The following is a 23,939-nucleotide window of genomic DNA, read 5'->3' as shown; positions in this document are numbered from 1 at the left end:
GTTGCTGGATATTGGCGGAAACTGGAACGCTGTCGTACACTTCGATTCAGAGCATCCCAAACATGCTCAATGGGTGACGCCTGGTGAGTATGCAGGCATTGGAAAAACTGGGCCATTTTCAGCTTCCAGGAATTGTGTACAGATCCTTGCAACATGGGGCCCTGCATTATCATGCTGAAACATGAGGTGATGGCGGCGGATGAATGACACAATAATGGGCCTCAGGATCTCGTCACGGTATCTCTGTGTATTCAAATTGCCATCGATAAAATGCAAATGTGTTCATTGTCCGTAGCTTATGCCTGCCCATACCATAACCCCACCACCACCATGAGGCACTCTGTTCACAATGTTGACATCAGCAAACTGCTCGCCCACACGACACCATACACACTGTCTGCCATCTACCCAGTACAGTTGAAACCGGGATTCATCTGTGAAGAGCACACTTCTCCAGCGTGCCAGTGGCCATCAAAGGTTACGACACCGAACTGCAGTCAGGTCAAGATCCTGTTGAGGACGACAAGCACGCAGATGAGCTTCCCGGAGAAGGTTTGACAGTTTTTGCAGAAATTATTTTGTTGCGCAAACCCACAGTTTCATCTGCTGTCCGGCTGGCTGGTCTCAGACGATCCCACAGGTGAAGAAGCCAGATGTTGATGTCCTGGGCTGGCGTGGGTACACATGGTCTGTGGTTGTGAGGCCGGTTGGACGTACTGACAAATTCTCTAAATCGACATTGGAGGCGGCTTATGGTAGAGATGAACATTACATTCTCTGGCAACAGCTCTGGTGGACATTCCTGCAGTCAGCATGCCAAATGCATGCTCCCTCAAATCTTGACATCTGTGTCATTGTGTTGTGTGACAAAACTGCACATTTAAGAGTGTCCTTTTATTGTCCCCAGCACAAGGTGCACCTGTGTAATGATCATGCTGTTCAATCACAGTTTCTTGATATGCAACACCTGTCAGGATTATCTAGGCAAATGAGAAATGCTCACTAACAGGAATGCACAGAATTTGAAAGAAAAGCTTTTTGTGCGCATGCAAAATTTCTATGATGTTTTATTTCAGCTCATGAAATAGGGGACCAACACCTTGTTGTCCACATCCCACTTCTGACACCAATGTAATGAAACAGGCAGGGAGCAGGTCTCGAACCCTCGACCTTCTAGCCCGAAGTCCAGCGCGCTATCGACTGTGCCACAAAAGCATGCTCAAGCGGCAGAGTCGATATCCACGCTTATAAACCCAGGGTCGTTACAATATGTTGCATTTAAATTTTTGTTCAGTATATAATCCTTGATTCATTCTCAGCTAATATCTTTATTTTCTTTGAAAGGTATTCTACATGTACATCAGTCGGGTTTTAGACAATGCCATAGTACTATCTCTGCTCCATCCCTATTATTAAATGATGTGGTTGAATTAGGAGTGAGTGATCAATAGCATCGAAGGCCTTTGTCAGGTCAATGAAGAGGGCAGCACAATGTTGCTTTTTATCCATATCCATCCATCCAGTATTTCCTCAATTGGACCTAGACCAGACTGCATGTAACTGGTTTAACAATGACTTTACTGATACAAATTTAGTTATATCTACTGATGTTTGTTAAATCAGGTTTCCTGGATATTACGAATGGGGTCCCGCAGGGGTCGATTCTGGGTCCTGTACTCTTTACTGTTCACATTAACAATATTGACTTGCTTGTAAAAAATTGTACCCTGCACTTGTATGCCAATGATACTGTTGTGTATGCTATTGCCCCCATGATTGAGCAGGCTCTATCTGAACTACAGTCTGCCTTCATTGTATTACAGAAAAACTTTTTTGACCTGAAATTAGTAAGGAATGCAGGCAAAAACTAAGTATGTTGTTCTCTAGAGCGCATAAAAATAACTCTGATGATTTAAGCATATGTACTTGGATGGTGTCCATATTGATTGTGTCCCTGCTTACAAATATCTGGGCAGATGAAAAGCGGTCTTTAAAAAATTATATTTCTGAGTTAAGAAGCTGAGAATAAAAATGGGCTTCTTCTACAGAAATAGGTCATGCCTCTTGCTAACCTGCGGGTGTCTCAGGGGGAGTCGGGATATGCAACAGGAGAAATATAAGCACCCCCCCAAACAAATTATTATTATTAGGATATTAGGGTAACTAGCCCCCCTGTAATTCACATTAAGATCTCAAGATTTCAAATTATTTTCCAAACACTTTCCCTGGCCGCCACTGCTTGTGGCGCCCTCGGAGTGTGGTGTCAGGAAAATAACCTCACACTCAACGTCAACAAAACAAAGGAGATGATTGTGGACTTCAGGAAACAGCAGAGGGAGCACCCCCCCTATCCACATCGACGGGTCAGTAGTGGAGAAGGTGGAAAGTTTTAAGTTCCTCGGTGTACACATCACGGACAAACTGAATTGGTCCACCCACACAGACAGCGTTGTGAAGAAGGCGCAGCAGCGCCTCTTCAACCTCAGGAGGCTGAAGAAATTCGGCTTGTCACCAAAAGCACTCACAAACTTCTACAGATGCACAATCGAGAGCATCCTGTCGGGCTGTATCACCGCCTGGTACGGCAACTGCTCCGCCCACAACCGTAAGGCTCTCCAGAGGGTAGTGAGGTCTGCAGAACGCATCACCGGGGGCAAACTACCTGCCCTCCAGGACACCTACACCACCCGATGTCACAGGAAGGCCATAAAGATCATCAAGGACAACAACCACCCAAGCCACTGCCTGTTCACCCCGCTATCATCCAGAAGGCGAGGTCAGTACAGGTGCATCAAAGCAGGGACCGAGAGACTGAAAAACAGCTTCTATCTCAAGGCCATCAGACTGTTAAACAGCCACCACTAACATTTAGCGGCCGCTGCCAACATACCGACTCAACTCCAGCCACTTTAAAAATGGGAATTGATGGAAATTATGTAAAAATGTACCACTAGCCACTTTAAACAATGCCACTTAATATAATGTTTACATACCCTACATTACCCATCTCATATGTATATACTGTACTCTATATCATCTACTGCATCTTGCCATCTTTATGTAATACATGTACCACTAGCCACTTTAAACTATGCCACTTTATGTTTACATACCCTACAGTACTCATCTCATATGTATATACCGTACTCTATACCATCTACTGCATCTGCCATGCCGTTCTGTACCACCACTCATTCATATATCTTTATGTACATATTCTTTATCCCTTTACACTTGTGTGTGTGTGTAAGGTAGTAGTTGTGGAATTGTTAGGTTAGATTACTTGTTGGTTATTACTGCATTGTCGGAACTAGAAGCACGAGCATTTCGCTACACTCGCATTAACATCTGCTAACCATGTGTATGTGACTAATAAAATTTGATTTGATTTGTGCTCAACAAAAAATGTACTCTGTCTTCACAACTTTGAGATATTTCAATAAAACGATTTTGTGGTAAGTTTATCAAATGTTTTATAATTTTGAAAAAGTTGTAGATATATTCCAATGAAGTTAGATCTATAATTATTATTATTTTTAAATAGGAAAGCCTTAACATAAATAATCCACTTGTTTAAAGAGAAAAATGTAGTAATTTTTGAGTAAAGTAGTAATATGTTGGGGGCAATCCCCCAGGGGCTAGTTACCCCTTTATGGTTATGAATGTGTTTCTTACTCTCATTTAGACAATGACTAGCCCAGTTAGCGCTAGTTTATGCTAACTTTCTAGCTAGCAACTTCACCAGCAGTAAATGCTTGCCAGCTAGCTAGTTAGCGTAATAAACTGCTAGGAGTTTTAGCTAGCAACCTTACTACCAGATCGTCTGAGGTAAAATGCATTAAAAAGATAACGTAATTTAATTGCAGTTGTAAATGTTACCACTAGTGACTGATAGCCGTTTAGCTATTTTACACAGCACTTTGTCATTAACCTAGATAGCTAGCTACGTTTTTAAGAGAGAGAGAGCATTTCAATTGGCATCTCTCCCCCTGTTTTCAGTCACATGTGGGGACTGGATTAGGTGTGAGCAGTGCAGGAGGTAGGCTCATGAGTTGTGGTCCAATTTTACTGGGGATAGCTTTATTTGTGATTTATAATAGTTACCTAGCACCCTACTATTAGCAGATTATTCAATCCACGTTCCTATCGGTTTTAGCTACGGCGACATCACCTATATGAACGCAGCTGCCACTTCATTAAAGCTCACTACGCTTTATTATGGGTGACAGTTATGGTACTCATCACTGCATTCTCTACCAGAAAGTTGGTTGGCTCTCTTTGATGTGACTTAGGTTGGTTGATACATTGCTATGTTTTAATTTATAAAGGATGTCATTTTACAAAAAGTCCCACCGTACCTAACATCATTAATCAACTTTAGACAAATTAGTTACTATACCCGGTCTCAGTGATGGCTAACTCTGGAAATTCCTTTGGTCTTTACGGAGATGGCAAATCAGCTTTTAGTTTTCTTTCACCGTATTTGTGGAAGAATTTTCTAAATGTAATCACATTTGATGTTTTGGTGCATCTAGTGCAATTCACAAAGTTGGCCGATTGAGGATATTATTACTGATGAACGTGTTTGCTTTTTATGACCGTGTTTTTTCCCCTGCTTGCAGTTTATCTTTATATTTTGATGCGTGTAATTTAGGTCTCATCTGTAAAAGAGAGCTCTGTCCCAGTTTGACTCCCTGATAAATAAAGTTAAAAACGTAACTTTATGTGACGTCTGAACTCCAGTCCGCCTACACTAGTCGCTGCTGCTCAACTCCATTGTAAATCGTGGAGTTGTTTAGTCGGCTTGTTAGTGCATCCATAGCTACCTCAGCACGTCCACACAAGGCAGCGGGAGGCGAGGCGGAGTTGGGTAAGTCTACTAAACTAAGCAGGAACTATATAAATTACATGTACTGTCTGTAAATCTGTAAAAATTCCCTTGTTAAGCTGAGAAAGTTTTTGTTAGCGCGTTATCTTCTAAAACACTCAGACACGTTGGGACTTGACAGGCAATGCTAGCTAGCAGCAAGCTACGCTGTCACTTGGCATGGTTGTAACGGAAAGGTTTAGCTAGCAATGCTAGCCAGATAATAATGGGGATGACTGAATGGTATTGTCGATAAAGATGGCAATTTAAAACGTTGGTAAAATATACATTTCGGCATGTTATTGCAGAAATTTAACTACAGACGTGAGCTAGCTTTAGAGTATTATTATTTTTTTAAATAATAATAGTTAAAGCCATGTGACAACAGTCGACTTTTGGATTAGGGTGTAATTTGCGGACCGCAATTAGGGGCGTTTTCTGATATAGGCGTTTCTTGATATCAAGTTACACCCATTGGTCCTTGGCCGTTTTTTTCGGTCGTGGACAACAGATGTTGACAATTGTAGCTAAGCTTAACCCTAACTATTTTCTTAACTTGCCACGCTTATTCACCTAACTTGCCAAGTAAACAAATCTGTGTCAAGGAACCATTTGTAAGTCGCTCTGGATAAGAGCGTCTGCTAAATGACTTAAATGTAAATGTAAATGTAAATCAATCTCATAACACTGGGACTGTCCAATGACAGTGGGCTTTTCCTAATATCAGGGAACACCCACATCAAGAAATGCCCTCAATTGCGTTCTGCAATTACACCATATTTGGCTTTTGGGGAAAGTAACAGTGCATTTTCACATAACAACAATGGGGGCGATGAAACAACGGCGCCTCGTAAATTTTCAATGGAGGGATTTGAAGTGGTGACGGAGCAGTACCAAAGTTGGGGAAAGCTGAAATTTATGCAAATACTCTGCGATATTGCAACGTTATTGACCAATCGAAGCTCACTATAGCTTCCAGCCCCTACTGGATTGGCTGTTGATACCTAGCACTACCTAGCCGGCTTGCTAGCACCCAATCTGAGGGTGAAACTACCATGGCTATACTAATTATCGTGTTATGTGGAAATCCCCTTAGAAGGAGAGGTATGTCGGAAGCTCACTCAGCCAAATTTGTTAAGAAGATTTTTCCATTTGGTTACACGCATCCTATCAACTGTACATTTTAGGTGTACTGTTAGCTAAATTTATCGAACAATCACCTTCATTACTACCATGATCAGCTTATTCTTGGCTATCTGGAGCTTCCCCTTCAGAAGCTAGTCATTTCAATGGTGATTTCCCCCCCCCCATGTTGGTCGGATTGAATGCATGTATGTCTTTCAACTTTTGTGTGTGCTTGTTTTTAAAATGGTTGAATTAATAAACTAACCAAAAAAAACTAAACTATATTCAAATCAAAACTGGAGAAATGATCATGGAAGTATATTTTATAGCCTTTTCACTCTGTCCAGCTTGCTTTATCGAAACGAAGGCTAGACTGTCAGGGAGCTTATTTTGACTGCAAGGAAAAATAATGCATTTTAAGTGCGGCCCTACGGCATGTGGCAGGGGCTACAGTCCATTACGGATTACATAGGAAGCTTCAGCCGTGATCTGCCCAACGATGCCTCTACCAGACGAACTCTGCATTTTACGCACGCTTCGACAAAAATAATACCGTGGCGTGCATGAGGGTCCCCGCTGACACAGTGGACTGGGTGATCTCGCTCTCCGAGGCAGACGCGAGTATGGTCTTTAATCTGGTCAACACTCGTAAGGCCGTGGGGCCGGACGTTATTCCAGGGTGCGTTCTCAGAGCATGTGTAGAACAGCCACTTGTCCCAGTCTGTAATCCCCACGTCTCAAGCTGACCACCATCATTCCTATTCACAAGAACTCTAAAGGCGTCAGCATCCTTCAGTTCGGCTGGCGCCTCACCAAATTCAGGTATACCGAACGAGTGTGCTCGCATACTCCCTTACAAGACCTTTGCTTGAAAAACAAGGAAAAAAGCGCCTATAGTACTGTTTGTCCATTTTGAGACGCCGTAGCCAGTCTACGTTTCCTCAAAACAGTCCGAAATAATCTAAAATAACTCAAGGAATGGTTATGGCACACATCAACTCCATCATCCCAGACACCCTAGACCCATTATAATTTGCATATCGCTCCAAATGATCCATTGATGACGCAATCTATTTTGCACTTCACACTTCCCTCACCCACCTAGATAAGAAGAATAGATAATGTGAGAATGCTGTTCATTGCCTACAGCTCAGTGTTCAACACCATAGGCCCCTCGTCACCAAGCTTGGGACCCTGGTACTGAACACCTTCTGCAACTGGATCCTGGACTTACTGAGGGGTGACCCCAGGTGGTGAGGGTAGGCAACATCTCCACCACCAGGGCATACATTTTACTTTTTGGTCCACCAGTCACTGTGGCAAGTAGATTTTTTTTTCTGCAAAAAAAATCACCAACAACAAACATATTAGTATTCTTTATAATGTTTCTAAAACAATAAAAGTATTACTAGTAAGTAGAGGTCGACCGATTTATGATTTTTTTAACGCCGATACCGATTATTGGAGGACAAAAAAAGCCGATACCGATTAATCGGCCGATTTATATAAAAAAAAAAATATATATATATATATATATCATACACACACACACATATTTGTAATAATGACAATTGCAACAATACTGAATGAACAATGAACACTTATTTTAACTTAATATAATACATAAATACACACACACAGCTCTGAAGTGAAAATGATACTGAAGAGTCTGCTTAGGAGACAAATACTCTCAACTGTTTGAATAAAAATAGAGTTTAAGTTACCTGTGATGAATGTTGAAAACAAAAACTGTCATTTCTATGTGCAGGAAATCCTATTTTAATAATGGGCATGGTAAGAATTGACGACCAAGTGCGAGTCATAATTCTCATGACAGCTTCTAGCAAAATCTGAAAAGCGGTTCCTTCATTTATTCCATGGGATATTTTTAGATTCACTTAAAATAAGGTCTGTGTTTCGTGTAGGCTTACACCACCTTGCCAATTTTATAACTGTGTAGATATCCATAGGACAAGGTAACTGATCAATATTGGCTAAATATAAGCGAAGATAATTTTTTTTGTAGAGTGGATTTATGAAAATATGTTGACAAACGTTACCTTATCCTAGTGAGATTTACACGGGTATCAAAACGTCGAGGCGGTTTAAGCCTGCACGAAACACAGACCTTATTTGAAGTAGATCAAGACATTCTCTATGGAAGACATGAACGGTAAAATAACGAAGAAACCCTTTTCAAGTTCAGCCGCAAGTTATTACAGGAATTATAACGCGTCAACTATTTCTCTCTAAACCATATACCTTTGACTAATCCGGAAACTATCACCTCGAAAACAAAACGTTTATTCCGTTCCGTATTTTATCTAACGGGTGGCATCCATGAGTCTAAATATTCCTGTTACATTGCACAACCTTCAATGTTATGTCATAATTACGTACAATTCTGGCAAATTAGTTCGCAAAGAGCCAGGCAGCCCAAACTGTTGCATATACCCTGACTCTGCGCGCAAGAGAAATGACACAATTTCACCTGGTTAATATTGCCTGCTAACCTGGATTTCTTTTAGCTAAATATGCAGGTTTAAAAATATATACTTGTGTATTGATTTTAAGAAAGGCATTGATGTTTATGGTTAAGTACACATTGGAGCAATGACAATCATTGATTGATTGTTTTTTATAAGATAAGTTTAATGCTAGCTAGCAATTTACCTTAGCTTACTGCATTCGCGGCACAGGCAGGCTCCTCGTGGAGTGCAATGTAATCAGTGTTAGAGCATTGAACTAGTTAACTGTAAGGTTGCAAGATTGAATCTCCCGAGCTGACAAGGTAAAAAATCTGTTCCTAGGCCGTCATTGAAAATAAGAATGTGTTCTTAACCGACTTGCCTAGTTAAATAAAGATTAAATAAAGGTGTAAAAAAAAATATATATATAGGCTAATCGGCGCCCAAAAATACTGATTTCCGATTGTTATGAAAACTTGAAATCGGCCATTCCGATTAATCGGTCGACCTCTACTAGTAAGTAGTATATTGTTTAATGATTTGATTTTGTGACCTGAATCTGAACCAAAATATGACAGATGAGGAAAAAAGGTTAACGTGGCAATGCGACTCGACAGGTTTGTGCCTTTTTAGATTGATTCTGTCTAGTAGACACGTTGTCTTCCTTCCCTAGCAGTTGAAACTCAAACATAGAAAGGTAACCTAGCTTGTGAACAAAACCATGTACACTACCGTTCAAAAGTTTGTGGTCACTCACCTTGTTTTTGGAATAAAAATCACTTTTTTGTCCATTTGAAATAATAACATCAAATTGATCAGAAATACAGTGTAGACATTGTTAATGATGTAAATGACTATTGTAGCTGGAAAGCTTTTTTTTATTTTATAGAATGTACACCAGGTAAATAAAGGCCCATTATCAGCAACCATCCCTCCTGTGTTCTAATGGCACGTTGTGTTAGCTAACCCAAATTTATAATTTTAAAAGGCTACTTGATCATTAGAAAACCCTTTTGTAATTGTTAGCACAGCTGAAAACTGTTGTCCTGTTTTAAAGAAGCAATAAAACTGGCCTTTAGACTAGTTGAGTATCTGGAGCATCAGCATTTGTGGGTTCAATTACAGGCTCAAAATGGCCAGAAACAAAGTACTTTCTTCTGAAACTCGTCAGTCTATTCTTGTTCTGAAAAACTAAGGCTATTCCATGCGAGAAATTGCCAAGAAATTGAAGATCTCGTACAACGCTGTGTACTACTCCCTTCACAGAACAGCGCAAACTGGCTCTAACCAGAATAGAAAGAGGAGTGGGAGGCCTCGGAGCACAACTGAGCAAGAGGACAAGTACATTAGTGTCTAGTTTGAGAAACAGACGACTCACAAGTCCTCAACTGGCAACTTCATTAAATAGTACCTGCAAAACACCAGTCTCAATGTCAACAGTGAAGAGGTGACTCCAGGATGCTGGCCTTCTGGCAGAATTGCAAAGAAAAATCCATATCTCAGACTGGCCAATAAGAAGAAAAGATTAAGATGGGCAAAAGAACACACACTAGACAGAGGAACTCTGCCTAGAAGGGCAGCATTGAGGACTTGAGGCATATTTGACAGCCTCAAGTCTTCATGGGTATAACGCTACAAGCTTGGCACACCTGTATTTGGGAGGTTTCTCCCATTCTTCTCTGCAGATCCTCTCAAGCTCTGTCAGGTTGGATGGGGAGCGTCGCGGCACAGCTATTTTCAGGTCTCTACAGAGATCGAACATCTCTGGAGAGACCAGAAAATAGCTGTGCAGGAACACTCCCCATCCAACCTGACAGAGCTTGCGAGGATCTGTAGAGAAGGATAGGAGAATACAGGTGTGCCAAGCTTGTAGCCTCATACCTAAGAAGACTCGGGGCTGTACGCGCTGCCAGAGGTGCTTCAAAAAGTACAAAGTAAGGGTCTGAATACTTATGTAAATATGATTACTTTTTTATTTTTCATACATTTGCAAACATTTCTAAACCTGTTTTTACTTTGTCATTATGGGGTATTGTGTGTAGATTGATAAACAATTTAATCCATTTTAGAACAAGGCTGTAACTTAACAACAAAGTAGAAAAAGTCAAGGGGTCTGAATACTTTCCGAATGCACTGTATATAGTGCAAACCTAATGGGGCGAACTCTGTGAAGTTGAATCTCTTGTCTCTGCGCGGCATGGTTTTTCTTCTGAACGGCAGTCCTGGAGGATTGCATTTGACTAAGTCCTACAGGTCTCTAGCTTTTGAGCTTTTCGCCTCCTCCGTTTCGCTTGAGGTGTCCGGTGCAAGCGTTACGCATGTACATTGAGCGGACCAGGGGTGTCTGTTTGTTTGTGTGACCAACTTTGTCTGTTTTGCTTATCCATCTCATTGATTGTGGACGCTATTGCTCTGGCCTATGACAGCAAAAGGCAGGAATGACCTAATGGTGTACGCGCCCACCCACTAGGGGTCTGGCGGCATCTTGGGAGTTGTTTTAAAGGGTTGTTTGTAGTAGAGGTCTTCACAGACCCGAGAGCCGGGTCCGGATCCAGAATTCTCAATAATGGTCTGGGTCTGATATGACTGTCACTGGTCTCAAGTATGTGTAATTTTAACTGACATATCTGGACAGAGACAGAGAGAATAATTTATTATTTTATGCTGCTCTTGCTTTTCACGGGAGTGGTCCGTGGCACGTGTAGCTTGTTGTTGACCAGTCATGAGTCAAAGCGCCAATAGGCTACAGCCATAGAGCCTCGCTTTATGTGTGGCAAAAGTTAGGGAATATCTAATCATTGGAAGATGGAATTCAAATTACGGAATTAAAAGTTAAAGGAGGAGGATAGGCTACAACGACCAAGGGGCAAAAGGTAGGCTGCTACTTAATATTCCGAATGGAGTTGTTTTTAGTTGTAACTGTAGGATTAGAAAGTGCATGCACTGCAGTCTCCATTAGCCTAGCTAGGAAACGTTAGCTAGTGTATCTAGCTTCTCCCGGTTTGATGCAGTCAAGACAGGTACTATGTAATCATATTTGGTGATAAATAACCTAGCTATGGCAGCTATTAGTCTACAATAGTGCGAGTCGGCTTGGTTGGTTGCTGTCTCTCGCTCCTTCCTCCCCTTGTCACTCACTCACAGTATGGCTGCTCCTTGCCTGCTAGATAGGCACCTCTCTCCCTCCTGTCACGCTTTATCAGCTCCGGTTAACTTCTCTAGGGTAGGGTGCAGCATTCAGAATTTTGGATGAAAAGCATGCCCAAATTAAACTACCAGCTACTCATCCCCAGAAGATAAGATATGCATATTATTAGTCGATTTGGATAGAAAACACTCTGAAGTTTCTAAAACTGTTTGAATCATGTCTGTGAGTATAACATAACTTATTTAGCAGGCGAAACCCCGAGGACAAACCATTCAGATTTTTTGTTGTTGTTGAGGTCACTCTCTTTTCAATGAGTTTTCATTGGGAAACCAGATTTCTAAGGGACCTGCTTGCAGTTTCTACTGGATGTCAACAGTCTTGAGAAATTGGTTGAGGGTTTTTTCTTTGTGTAATGAAGTACGGCCATCTTGAACGAGAGTCACTTGAAGTGTCCTGTTAGATAGAAGCGCGTGACCAGAAAGCTAGCTATAGTTGGTTTTAATCCTGTATTGAACACAGATCATCCCGTCTTCAATTTTATCGATTATTAACATTAAAAAATACCTAAAGTTGTATTACAAAAGTAGTCTGAAATTTTTTGGCAAAGTTTACAGGTAACCTTTGAGATATTTTGTCGTCACGTTTGAGCAAGTTGAAACCGGTGTTTTTCTGGATCAAACGCGCCAAATAAATGGACATTTTGGATATATTTAGACAGAATTAATCGAACAAAAGGACCATTTGTGATGTTTATGGGACATATTGGAGTGCCAACAACAGAAGTTCGTCAAAGGTAAGGCATGAATTATATTTTTAATTCTGCGTTTTGTCGCGCCTGCAGGGTTGAAATATGCTTCTCTGTCTTTGTTTACTATTGTACTATCCTCAGATAATAGCATCGTTTGCTTTCGCCGAAAAGCCTATTTGAATTCTGACATGTTGGCTGGATTCACAACCAGTGTAGCTTTAATTTGGTATCTTTCATGTGCGATTTAATGAACGTTTTTTTTTTTTTTGGCGTCCCGCCTAAACTCAGATTTTTGGATATAAATATGAACTTTACCGAACAAAACATACATGTATTGTGTAACATGAAGCCCTATGAGTGTCATCTGATGAAGATCATCAAAGATTAGTGATTAATTTTATCTCTATTTCTGCTTTTTGTTACTCCTCTCTTTGGCTGGAAAAATGGCTGTCTTTTTCTGTGACTTGGCTCATACCTAACATAATCGTTTGGTGTGCTTTCGTCGTAAAACCTTTTTGAAATCGGACACTTTGGCTGGATTTACAACAAGTGTATCTTTAAAATGGTGTAAAAAGTTGTATGTTTGAGGAATTTAAATTGTGGGACTTCTGTTTTGAATTTGGCGTCCTGCAGTTTCACTGGCTGTTGACGAGGTGGGACGCTACCGTCCGACATACCCTAGAGAGGTTAAAGTAACATTAAATGACTGATGCTGCTTTCCTCATTCAAATCGGACTGGGTCTGGATCCGATGAGGTCTATATGGAACAGGTCTTTTTCTCAGTTCGGAACGGGTCTCTTTAATTTATTTTATTAATTCAGTCATCTCTCGTCCGGGTGGGAAAGCCCCATGTCCATTTTTTGGAACTGGTCCAACCTTTTTGACTCATGAAGACTGTAGGAGATATTTGTGCTGCGGTGAGCATCACCACACACTTGGAGGTGTTTATTGCTTGTATTTATCTGGCCCCAGTGTAGCTGAGACAGGAGAGTGTCATTAGGAATTATGCAGATTGCGCAATACCTGGGTACCGCAGGTTGTCCTGGCAGTATGAGGCAATAACTGGTTTACAACCGAATGGAAATGTTTCCACATACATGAAAGAGCACACCTCGTACCCCTGACCACACACCCCCACACACAGCCTCTGATTGTTCGATGGGTTTAGCTAGGGAACAGCAGTTAGTCATAACTGTACATTATCCCATGCAGGATTACGTCTGTCATCCATAGCTGCTGACACACTCACTACATTGCAGCTTCATGACAGTCTCCTGATCAAATGGGATTGGCATAGAGTAAGAGTCATTTCTGATAGCGTTCCTATTAGCCCACAATACCTTCTTATGGCTGGCAGGGGCAGTATTGAGTAGCTTGGATGAAAGGTGCACAGAGGTGCCCATAGTAAACTGCCTGCTCCTCAGTCATAGTTGCTAATATATGCATATTATTAGTAGTATTGGATAGAAAACACTCAAAAACCTGAGATAAAATCCAAACAGGAAGTGGGAATTCTGAGGTTGGTCGATTTTCAACACAGCCCCTACAGAAGACACAGTGGGATATGGATGAGTTTCCTCGTCCTACGGCTTCCACTAGATGTCAACAGTCTGTAGAACCTTGTCTTATGCCTCTACTGTGAAGGGGGGCCGAAGGAGATAGGAAATAGTCAGGTCTACCATGACCTGGCCATGCTCTGACCATGCGCGTTCACATGAGGGAGCTCTGTTCCATCGCACATCTGGAGTCAATGTAATTCTCCGGTTGGAACGTTACTGAAGATTTATGTTAACATTCTAAAGATTGATTCAATACATCGTTTGACATGTTTCTACTGACTGTTACGGAACTTTTTGACATTTCGTCAGCTTTTAGTGAACGCGCTTTCTGACTGGATTTGTTTACCAAACACGCTAACAAAAATAGCTATTTGGACATAAATGATGGACATTACCGAAAAAAACGAAAATTTCTTGTGGGAGTCCTGGGAGTGCATGCCGACGAAGATCGGCAAAGGTAAGTGAAGATTTATAATGCTTTTTATGAGTTTTGTTGACTGCACAATTTGGGAGGGTAACTGTATGGCTTCCTTTTGTGGTTGAACGCTGTTCTCAGATGATTGAATATTGTGCTTTTGCCGTAAAGCTTTTTGAAATCTGACACAGCGGTTGCATTAAGAACAAGTGTATCTTTAATTCTATGTAAAACATGTATCTTTCATCAAAGTTTATGATGAGTATTTATGTTATTTGACGTGGCTCTCTGCAATTTCTACAGATATTTTGGAGGCATTTCTGAACATGGCGCCAATGTAAACTGAGATTTTTTTAATATAAATATAAGCTTTATCGAATAAAACATATATGTATTGTGTAACATGAAGGCCTATGAGTGTCATCTGATGAAGATCATCAAAGGTTAGTGATAAATTTTTTTCTCTTTCTGCTTTTTGTGACTCCTGTCTTTGACTGGAAAAATGACTGTTTTTCTGTGATTTTGCGGTGACCTACAGCTTTCGCTGTAAAGCCTATTTGAAATCGGACATTTTGGTGGGATTAACAACAAGGTTACCTTTAAAATGGTATAAGATACATGTATGTTTGAGGAATTTTAATTATGAGATTTCTGTTGTTTGAATTTGGCGCCCTGCACTTTCACTAGCTGTTGTCATATTATCCCGTTAACGCGATTGCAGCCATAAGAAGATATGTTGTCTTATATCAAATAACATTTCCTTTGAAAGACCCTGCCCTGCTAGTACACCAAGATAGTCAATCTACCGGCACACACACATCCATCCATAAACATGTCATAGTGGGGCCCATTGTTGAATTCATTTAATCATGAGATATGGTTCTAGGCATGTAGTCAGGTCAAATTATTGGCCCCCTTGAAAAGATGAGCAAAAAATACTGTATAAAATAAATACAAATAGCTATATTTTATGCTCCTAATTAAAAATATATATATATTTTATTCTAATCTAATTGCTCAGAGAAAGATTGTAAATAATTTGTATTTATTTATTATCTCAAAGGGTCAATTATTGCCACCCCTGTTTTCAATACTTCAGCGCCCTCCTTTTGCGAGGTTCTTTTCTGCATATGATATCCTTCTTTCGTCACCAAACCCACCACTGGTATATGGCCAAAGAGATCTATTTTCATGTCATCTGACCATAGCACATATTCCAATCCAAGTGCCAATGCTGTTTAGCAAACTCCAGGTGGTGCTATGGTCAGAAAAGTACCTCGTAAAATGTGGTGATCTTTGATGTTATGGGGTTATTTTGCTTCCATTGGTCCTGGGGCACTTGTTGTAATAGTATTTATTTTTTTTAACATAATTTATTGGAATGTCACAAATATGGAATGTCTCCCATATTAAGAGATACAGTAACAAAGAAAAAAACAATGTTTTTGTTATTTTACGAATATAGACAGAAATTAAACACAAAAGCTCAGTTTAAATATAGGAATTAGGTCCAACACATGGAACGTACTCTGTTCTTTGGAAATAGTAGGGAGCTCAGTCTTAGAAAAGAAGTCTTCCATTAATTTGGGTGCGTCATTTGTTATTTCTGAGGCATAAAGATTTGCATAAAATGTCCTAAATGACTCATTTTGCCATTTTCATATAAATGGTTGCCATCAGAATCAGTAATAGTAGCAATTGACTGGGAGTCTGCTCTCTTAAGCTAGGTATGCCAAATATTATCGCCATGTTCATAAAGCTTTTGCCTGACAAATCAACAAAAATTCAGCGTCCTGTGTTAGGAGTCAAATGTTGATCTAAGTACTGATATTTATTTTGATAGGGCAGGCATGAGTGGGAATTTTAATGTAGTCCTTCTCTTTAGTTGCCAATTCACCCTCTAACGTTTATTGCTTTTCACGTTTTTTCCCGCCTCTTAGTGGCTAATAAGTATGACATAATCAGGCCCCTGGCATATGCTTTACAGGTTTCCCAAAGGAGCGAGGGGGTTATCTGTTGATTGAGAGAAATCCTTTAAACTTTATAAATTTGAGTTTTATGTCCAGGATCACCTCCGCATGAGGTAAAACCAACTGCAAAGATGTCCTGGGCATTTTTTTAATCTTTGGAACACATCCACGAACCCCCAGTAGCTAACCAGCTACAAGCTACCAGCTACAAGCTACTTAGCCATTTTTAACCGATGCTAGCAGCTTTTACCGTTGGAACTGTGGAACACATTCAAGAACCCCCAGTAGCTAACCAGCTACCAGCTACAAGCTACTTAGCCATTTTTAACCGATGCTAGCAGCTTTTACTTTCGGCACAGACACCAGCCCTGTTATTAGCCTGGATATTACTCACCAATTTAACAGCATCGGACTGTCTCTCGACAACAACGCCAGATCCCTGCCGTAATCCCTGAGCCACTACTTCTGATCCTCACAGCTAGCCTGCAGCTAACGCAGCTAGCACAGCTAGTGCCACTGCTACGAAGCTAGCATCAGTTAGCAAACACAATTCTACAATCACAACCTCTCTCTCGCCATCCGGCCTGGATTCTCTGTCGACACGTCCACATCTGGTCTGCAGACGAATACCCCATCCGCTGTACCCTCAACCGGCCTCCGTCTGAGCAGACCCCCTTCGTCTGAGCAGACTCACCCCCCCGGGCTACTAACTTTAAACACCGCGTGCTAGCTTAGCGGCGACTTCCCTGCTCCATCTACGGCTGCCCCCTGGACACTATGATCACCTGGCTACATAGCCGGACTGTCCATTAATTTACGGTACTCCATTCTGTTTACTTGTGTTTTATCTGTCGGCTCTGTGTTTTAACTCAGGCTCTGTGTGTAGTTAATCTGACCCTCTCTGCCTAGTCGTCGCCATTTTTTACCTGCTGTTGCTGTGTTAGCTGACTAGCTGCTGTTATCTCACCTGTTGTTTTAGCTAGCTCTCCCAATCAAGACCTGCAATCACTTTATGCCTTACTGTATGTCTCTGCCAAATATCAATATGCCTTGTATACTGTTGTTCAGGCTAGTTATCATAGTTATCATTGTTTTGGTTTGCAATGGACCCCGTAGTTCCACTCTCCGTACCTCTGATACCCCCTTCGTCCCACCTCCCACACATGCGGTGACCTCACCCATTGAGACCAGCATGTCCAGAGATACAACCTCTCTTATCATCACCCAGTGCCTGGGCTTGCCTCCGCTGTACCCGTGCCCCACCATACCCCTGTCTGCACATTATGCCCAGAATCTATTCTACCACGGCCATAAATCTGCTCCTTTTTTTCCTTGTCTCCAACGCTCTAGGCGACCAGTTTTGATAGCCTTTAGCCGCACCCTCATCCTACTACTCCTCTGTTCCTCGGGTGATGTGGAGGTTAACCCAGGCCCTGCATGTCCCCAGGCACCCTCATTTGTTGACTTCTGTGATCGAAAAAGCCTTGGCCTCATGCATGTCAACATCAGAAGCCTCCTCCCTAAGTTTGTCTTACTCACCGCTTTAGCACACTCTGCCAACCCTGATGTCCTTGCCGTGTCTGAATCCTGGCTTAGGAAGGCCACCAAAAATTCTGAGATTTCCATACCCAACTATAACACTTTCCGTCAAGATAGAACTGCCAAAGGGGGAGGAGTTGCAATCTACTGCAGAGATAGCCTGCAAAGTTCTGTCATACTTTCCAGGTCTATGCCCAAACAGTTCGAACTTCTAATTTTAAAAATTAATCTCTCCAGAAATAAGTCTCTCACTGTTGCCGCCTGCTACCGACCCCCCTCAGCTCCCAGCTGTGCCCTGGACACCATCTGTGAATTGATCGCTCCCCATCTAGCTTCAGAGTTTGTTCTGTTAGGTGACCTAAACTGGGATATGCTTAACACCCCGGCAGTCCTACAATCTAAGCTAGATGCCCTCAATCTCACACAAATCATCAAGGAACCTACCAGGTACAACTCTAAATCCGTCAGCATGGGCACCCTAATAGACATTATCCTGACCAACCTGCCCTCCAAATACACCGCTGCTGTCTTCAATCAAGATCTCAGCGATCACTGCCTCATTGCCTGTATCCGCTGCGGGTCCGCGGTCAAACGACCACCCCTCATCACTATCAAACGCTCCCTAAAACACTTCTGCGAGCAGGCCTTTCTAATCGACCTGGCCCGGGTACCCTGGATGGATATTGACCTCATCCCGTCAGTTGAGGATGCCTGGTCATTCTTTAAAAGTTACTTCCTCACCATATTAGACAAGCATGCTCCGTTCAAAAAATGCAGAACTAAGAACAGATATAGCCCTTGGTTCACTCCAGACCTGACTGCCCTCGACCAGCACAAAAACATCCTGTGGCGAACTGCAATAGCATCGAAGAGCCCACGCGATATGCAACTGTTCAGGGAAGTCAGGAACCAATACACGCAGTCAGTCAGGAAAGCAAAGGCCAGCTTTTTCAAGCAGAAATTTGCATCCTGTAGCTCTAACTCCAAAAAGTTCTGGGATACTGTAAAGTCCATGGAGAACAAGAGCACCTCCTCCCAGCTGCCCACTGCACTGAGGCTAGGTAACACGGTCACCACCGATAAATCCGTGATGATCGAAGACTTCAACAAGCATTTCTCAATGGCTGGCCATGCCTTCCTCCTGGCGACTCCAACCTTGGCCAACAACCCCCCCCCCCCCCCCCCCCGCTGCTACTCGCCCAAGCCTCCCCAGCTTCTCCTTTACCCAAATCCAGATAGCAGATGTTCTGAAAGAGCTGGAAAACCTGAACCCATACAAATCAGCTGGGCTTGACAATCTGGACCCCCTATTTCTGAAACTGTCCGCCGCCATTGTCGCACCCCCTATTACCAGCCTGTTCAACCTCTCCTTCGTATCATCTGAGATCCCCAAGGATTGGAAAGCTGCCGCGGTCATCCCCCTCTTCAAAGGGGGAGACACCCTGGACCCAAACTGTTACAGACCTATATCCATCCTGCCCTGCCTATCTAAGGTCTTCGAAAGCCAAGTCAACAAACAGATCACTGACCATCTCGAATCCCACCGTACCTTCTCCGCTGTGCAATCCGGTTTCCGAGCCGGTCACGGGTGCACTTCAGCCACGCTCAAGGTACTAAATGATATCATAACCGGCATCGATAAAAGACAGTACTGTGCTGCCGTCTTCATCGACCTGGCAAAGGCTTTCGACTCTGTCAATCACCATATTCTTATCGGCAGACTCAGTAGCCTCGGTTTTTCTAATGACTGCCTTGCCTGGTTCACCAACTACTTTGCAGACAGAGTTCAGTGCGTCAAATCGGAAGGCATGCTGTCCGGTCCTCTGGCAGTCTCTATGGGGGTACCACAGGGTTCAATTCTCGGGCCGACTCTTTTCTCTGTATATATCAATGATGTTGCTCTTGCTGCGGGCGATTCCCTGATCCACCTCTACGCAGACGACACCATTCTGTATACTTCTGGCCCTTCTTTGGACACTGTGATAACCAACCTCCAAACGAGCTTCAATGCCATTCAACACTCCTTCCGTGGCCTCCAACTGCTCTTAAACGCTAGTAAAACCAAATGCATGCTCTTCAACCGTTCGCTGCCTGCACCCGCACGCCCGACTAGCATCACCACCCTGGACGGTACTGACCTAGAATATGTGGACATCTATAAGTACCTAGGTGTCTGGCTAGACTGCAAACTCTCCTTCCAGACTCATATCACACATCTCCAATCCAAAATCAGATCTAGAGTCGGCTTTCTATTTCGCAACAGAGCCTCCTTCACTCACGCCGCCAAACTCACCCTAGTGAAACTGACTATCCTACCGATCCTCGACTTCGGCGATGTCATCTACAAAATGGCTTCCAATACTCTACTCAGCTAACTGGATGCAGTTTATCACAGTGCCATCCGTTTTGTTACTAAAGCACCTTATTCGACCCACCACTGCGACCTGTATGCCCTAGTCGGCTGGCCCTCGCTACATGTTCGCCGTCAGACCCACTGGCTCCAGGTCATCTACAAGGCTATGCTAGGTAAAGTGCCGCCTTATCTCAGTTCACTGGTCACGATGGCTACACCCACCCGTAGCACGCGCTCTAGCAGGTGTATCTCACTGATCATCCCTAAAGCCAAAACCTCATTTGGACGCCTTTCCTTCCAGTTCTCTGCTGCCTGCGACTGGAACGAATTGCAAAAATCTCTGAAGTTGGAGACTTTTATCTCCCTCAACAACTTTAAACATCTGCTAACCGATCGCTGCAGCTGTACATAGTCCATCGGTATATAGCCCACCCAATTTACCTACCTCACCCTCCCCATACTGCTTTTATTTCCTTTCCTGCTTTTTTTGCACACCAGTATCTCTACTTGCACATGAGCATCTGATGATTTACCACTCCAGTGTTAATCTGCTAAATTGTAATTATCTGATTTATTGCCTACCTCCTCATGCCTTTTGCACACATTGTATATAGATTCTCTTTTTTTCTTTTTTCTACCATGTTATTGACTTGTTTATTGTTTACTCCATGTGTAACTCTGTTGTTGTCTGTTCACACTGCTATGCTTTATCTTGGCCAGGTCGCAGTTGCAAATGAGAACTTGTTCTCAACTAGCCTACCTGGTTAAATAAAGGTGAAAAAAAAAATATATATATATATTTTCTAGTCTGACATCCATGAGGTGCAGAGAAAAAGGTGAACATTCTGTTTGAGGGATGAAAGGTTCTCCAGACATCAGCATACCCCAGATGATCACAAATAGATTTAAGTGACCTAGCTTGAGGAGAGGGTGAAACTATGCTACTGGGAAACTTGTCAAATAAGGGTGTTAAACAACCAATTAAAATCTCCTCCAACCACTGCAGTGTCTGAGTTTTTAATTCTAAGAAGTCTAGAAATACCTTAGTGAGGAAATCAGGGTGGTGGAAATGTCCTGTCCTTGTAAAGTGCCTTTTTTAATTATAACAAAACAACCACATTTATCTTTCTCACAATTCAATACCTTAAGTGGTCGTTTTTTTTCTTCTCAAGAATTGCCACACCTTTACTTCTGGGTGTAAATGACGCAGTCATACCTGCCATTGCACTTTGACCAACCAATATGCAGACTGAATCCTACTGTAAAGACAGGGTGGTACCTTTCCCCATGGGTTGAACTCTCCTCATTCTCACTGAGCCTAAACAAACTATATGAACACAAACTATACTACACCTGAAAAATAGACATGTAAAGTAACAAAAGGGAGTTTCCCCGCACTATTGTTTGTACAGATGAACATGGTACCTTCAGGTGTTTGGAAATTGCTCCCAAGGATGAACTAGACTTGTGGAGGTCTACAATTTTCTTTTCTGAGGTCTTGGCTGATTTCTTTTGATTTCTGGAATTTTCCAATCTGTTTAAAGGCACAGTCAACTTAGTGTATGTAAATGTATGACCCACTGGAATTGTGATACAGTGAAATAATCTGTCTGTAAACAATTGTTGGAAAATATACGTGTCATGCGCATGCCAAAACTATAGTTTGATAACAAGACATTTGTGGAGTGGTTGAAAACGAGTTTTAGTAACTCCAACATAAGTGTATGTAAACTTCAGACTTCAACTGTATATCGTATTGCTGAGTGTAACTTTAATCGGACTTGAGATGACCAAAAAACGTTGAGGTTTATCGCAGAGGCCCAATCGATTCTGATGCCTGACATATCGCCACGTGATAGGCCTAAACATTTTTTTTTTTTAAATGTTAAAATGAGGAAATCAAGCAGCTCCATTTGAAATGATCAGTTAACTGGACTTTGTGTAACAATGTAAATGCACCACCAACAGGGCTTAGTGGACCTCTTCACATAGGCTATGTTATTGTGTATTGCTTCAACATCCAGAAGGAAAGGCGGGAGAACACCTCCCTCCTGCGTTCTTATCAAGAGTTCTTGCCACTATTTGTTTATTTTCTTTTCAGCTTTCCTTCACAAATGAATTGGCTCAGTACTTAATCTGTAAAGATAAACACATCTCTTTCCTTCTCCAAAGGGCTTGAGAAACCATAACATTTTTACAAAAAAGGTGTATCATATCCATAACAAATGTGATATCAATGCTGTTTTTCATTTCCAATCACTCAGAATGGCTGAAACTGCTCTCTAATCAGCAGGCATCAAATAAGCAGTGTTACAATTACTTTGGCTGAACTCTTCGGATAGTGTACTCTTTGGCCAACAGTCATTGCTTTAAACCCCATTGGAGCTTCTAAGTATATACCGAACCACATACTGTTTGGCACCCTTACCACCCCCCCCTCGAGTCAATACATTTTAGAAAGACCTTTGGCAGCGATTTACTGCTGTGTCTTTTTGGGTATGTCACTTAAGCGCTTTGCACACCTGTATTGTGCAATATTTGCCCATTATTCTTAACTTGTTCAAGCTCTGTCAAGGTGTTGTGGATCATGGCTAGACAGCAATTTTCAAGTCTTGCCATAAGTTTTCAAGCAGATTTCAGTCAAAACTGTAACTTGGCCACTCGGGAACATTCACTGTCTTGGTAAGCAACTCCAGTGTAGATTTGGCATTGTCTTGTAGGTTATTGTCCTGCTGAAAGGTGAATTTCTCTCCCAGTGTCTGGTGTAAAGCAGACTGAAACATCCAAGGATTTTGCCTGTCTTTGCCGATGTCAAGCATACCCATACCATGATGCAGCCACCACCAGGCTTGAACATTAGACCGTTACTCTGTGATGTGTTGTTGGATTTGCCTTAAACATAAGGCTTTGCATTTAGGCCAAAAAGTATATTCTTTTGCCGTTTTTTTTGCAGTATTACTTTAGTGCCTTGTTGCATTCAAGATGCATGTTTTGGAATATTTTGATTCTGTATATATTTATAGTTCTCTTCATTCTGTCATTTAGGTTATTATGGAGTCACTACAATGTTGTTGATCCAGCATCAGTTTCCTCCCATCACAGCTATTGGACTCTGTAGCTATTTTAAATTCACAAATGGCCTCATGGTGACATTCCAAAGCAGGTTCCTTCCTGGCCTTGCAGCTCAGTTCAGAAGGACGACTGCATCTTTGATCTGTCTGGGTGGTTAAATAAATCCACAGTATAATTATTAACTTAAAGATCTGTCCAATGTCTGATTTTGTTATTGTTACCCATCTACCAATTCAATATTTGACAGAGGAAGGAGTAGTCATAAAATAATAATAATGTTAAACCCCTTTTATTTTACACAGTCCATGTAACTTATGTGATTTGTTTTGTCAAATTTTAGTCCTGAACTAATTTAGGCTTGCCTAAACAAATGGGGGTGAATATTTATGCAACGACTATTTTAGTTATTGAATTTCTATTAATTCATTTTTTTTAAATACACTTTGACATGGACTATTTTGTGTAGATCAAAAAGCTTCACATTTACCATTATCTTGTGAGAACATTGACCTTTTTATAGTACTCGTGCAACCTGAGATGCTCTCCAGTGGACTAACAATGACACCTTACCACGCTGAGCATTTATGCTGGCTGGGTCCACAAAGTTTTTGCACAGCTGTTTTGATCATTTTGTTCGCTAATGATTTTACTTTTGCCTACAGTACCAGGGGTGTC

At 41.8% G+C, this 23,939-nt stretch overlaps 1 protein-coding gene across 1 annotated transcript in view; it reads left to right on the top strand.

Moving 5' to 3' along the window:
* Positions 1-3,976: 3,976 nt before the first annotated feature.
* LOC139583802 (anion exchange protein 2-like) overlaps positions 3,977-23,939 on the top strand; it is a 112,711-nt gene continuing 92,748 nt past the window's right edge. The window contains exons 1-2 of the mRNA XM_071415286.1: positions 3,977-4,292; positions 4,655-4,870. The gene's annotated coding sequence lies outside the window, so the exon portion shown is untranslated. The remainder of the gene's footprint in view (positions 4,293-4,654; positions 4,871-23,939) is intronic.

The sequence above is a fragment of the Salvelinus alpinus genome, chromosome 8 (assembly GCF_045679555.1).
Source record: "Salvelinus alpinus chromosome 8, SLU_Salpinus.1, whole genome shotgun sequence".
Classification (NCBI taxonomy): Eukaryota; Metazoa; Chordata; class Actinopteri; order Salmoniformes; family Salmonidae; genus Salvelinus; species Salvelinus alpinus.
This window is presented reverse-complemented; position numbering and strand designations above follow the sequence as displayed.